This window comes from Austrofundulus limnaeus, unplaced genomic scaffold (genome assembly GCF_001266775.1).
Source record: "Austrofundulus limnaeus strain Quisiro unplaced genomic scaffold, Austrofundulus_limnaeus-1.0 Scaffold204, whole genome shotgun sequence".
In the NCBI taxonomy this organism is placed as follows: domain Eukaryota; kingdom Metazoa; phylum Chordata; class Actinopteri; order Cyprinodontiformes; family Rivulidae; genus Austrofundulus; species Austrofundulus limnaeus.
Genome location: NW_013952606.1, coordinates 343732 through 346130, shown reverse-complemented (window position 1 = coordinate 346130; position 2399 = coordinate 343732). Strand labels below are relative to the sequence as shown.

General features: G+C 33.0%; 1 protein-coding gene across 2 annotated transcripts in view; it reads right to left on the bottom strand.

Moving 5' to 3' along the window:
* cerk (ceramide kinase) overlaps window positions 1-2399 on the bottom strand; it is a 53933-nt gene that overhangs the window by 4430 nt on the left and 47104 nt on the right. The window lies entirely within an intron of this gene.

Below are 2399 nucleotides of genomic sequence, written 5' to 3'. Positions count from 1 at the left end.
TTTTAAAAATTTACAAAACTAAACAGCCTACAGTATTTTTACAGACTGTATTTTACAGTTAAAATATATGTTTATCAAAGTCTAATGTTACAACTAATCGGGGATCCCTTCAAAAATAGTTAAACCTTTCCTGCATTTTACACATTATTTTACTAGTTCTGCTCTTGTTTTAAATACATGTGCTAATTTTAGCTTCCYTCAGCTTCTTTTTTTGCTAATTGTGCTTATAAAGCATGCACACTATTGAGATCATTTTTTCTTCCGTACGTTTTTCAGCACATAGCAGTATTTTGTTTGGTAATTTCTGAGCTATTTCACCAATTTCTATATTAAAATGTAATTTTTATATAAAGTACATCTCATTCAGGACATTCTAGCTATGACTTGTGGTATTTCAGCAATTGATACTTTTTAAGATATTTAGCATTTTTGGTCACATTTTTTTCCAAACCTTTTTTAAATTTTCACAAGTGTTTTATGCACGTTTTACCCTTTGTTTTAGTTCTGCTTTTTAAAAGCTCCTTTGTATTAATTTCAGCTTCCTTCGGCTTCATTTCGCTGATTTTAGCTTTTTCTGCTTGCAACTATCATTCTGATCTTTTCTGCAATTCTTCTACTAATTTGTATATATTTTTTCATCTTTCAGCTTCCTTCTATTTTCTTTAATGTTCTTTCATTTGTTTCCTGCTAAGTGATTTCAGCTTCTCTTTAACTAATATGAGCTTTTTTCTTTTTTCTAAATTCACCTTTTGATGATAATTTCAGCTTCTTACTGTTTAATTCAGCAAACGTGCTATTTGATGTTTCTTTGTGCTAACTTCAGCTTGTTTCAGCAATGTTTAGATTTAAGCTATTTTAGTTATTCAGCACAAATCTTTCAGCATTAGGCCTTCACACTGCATTTTTGCAGGAAATACAAATCCTCTAGTACTATCTATTTCCTGCTTTTTCAGCTATCTTTCTCTTTCCATTTTCAGCTATTTAAGCTACCTTTTTAGTAGGGCTGTGTATTGGCAAGAATTTGGCGATACGATACATATCATAACAGAGGGGTCACGATACGATATATCCCGATATATCCTGATATATTTCGATACTGTAAACAAGGCGATATATTGTGATATATTGCGATTTTTTTTGTCCAAAAATTCTATTAAATAAAAACCTCTTACTGAAAAAAAAAAGAAAAGCTAATGTTTACTTACAATGCTAATCCTACCCTTACTCTCTGGTGCTCAAGAGGTAGAGGAGCCAAATGTCTGGCTCACTGCTGCCACGTAGTGGTCAGAGGCTGAACTACAACATAAAAATGAATGGTTGACAGGAAGGTTGACATTTTAAACCTTAATAAAAACGATACAGGGCTTTAGAATATCGATACAGTATCGGGAAATGAAATATCGCGATATTTCAGTGTATCGATATTTTCTTACACCCCTACTTTTTAGTTATTTTCAGCTAATGTTAGCCTTTTTCCAGCTAAATTCACAGTTTTGTGATAGTTTTAGCTACTTCTTTCAACTGCTTAATTCAGCAAATATGTGCTCTTTCTGCTTCTTTGTGTTAGATTTGACTAATTTTTTAGCTACTTTTCTGCTTTTTGGCTATTTTACAACAAATTGCAAGTATTTTGCACATCCTTTTTCTGCAAAATCATTCAGAATGAAGCATTCACGCTGCATTTCTTCTTTTTGGCTACAAGGGATTATTGTTTCAAATGAAACATAATTTGATGTTTCGTAGACCGGAAAAAACATGTTCAGAGGATCGTAAATGGCCCAGTAGCCGCCAGTTTATCACTAATGTTAGTATGTGAACATGTGACAAAACAGATTGGATTTAACCTTTTAAGGAACATAAATATCTGAACAGACTTTCACAGCATATCAGAAACTCGTCAATGTTTCCAAACCATAGAAAGCAAAGACATAAGTTTGGGATAACAAATGTCTGCTCCAAATCTCACCCCAATCCTCTCAGCAGCTCTTCAGATGTTTCACTCAAGATAAAAGTAGCGGCTAAAAATTTGTAGCTGTGAGTTTAACTCCATTGAACTGTGAATTCAGAGCTGTTGAGCAGACAGAATATAATCTGTCTCTGCTTAAGGCTTTGAAATGTGAAACTTTGGGGGCAATTTCAGCTAAAGTTTATAGCTTAATCCCCCCCCAAAAAAGAAAGTATTCGCTGTAAATATCTGACTGTGCTGATGCAAGAGCTGTAAAAGCACCCATTTTTACTGCTTCTGCAAAATTAAGAGCTTTAATACAAAGCCATTTGCTGGTCCTTATCTGTACTGAGAGTGATTTGGCCTGGCTTTATGACTGCAGTTCTTTCTTTCTTTTTCTTTTTTTTAATACACTGACTCATAAAATGAAATATATATATATAAATATATATAC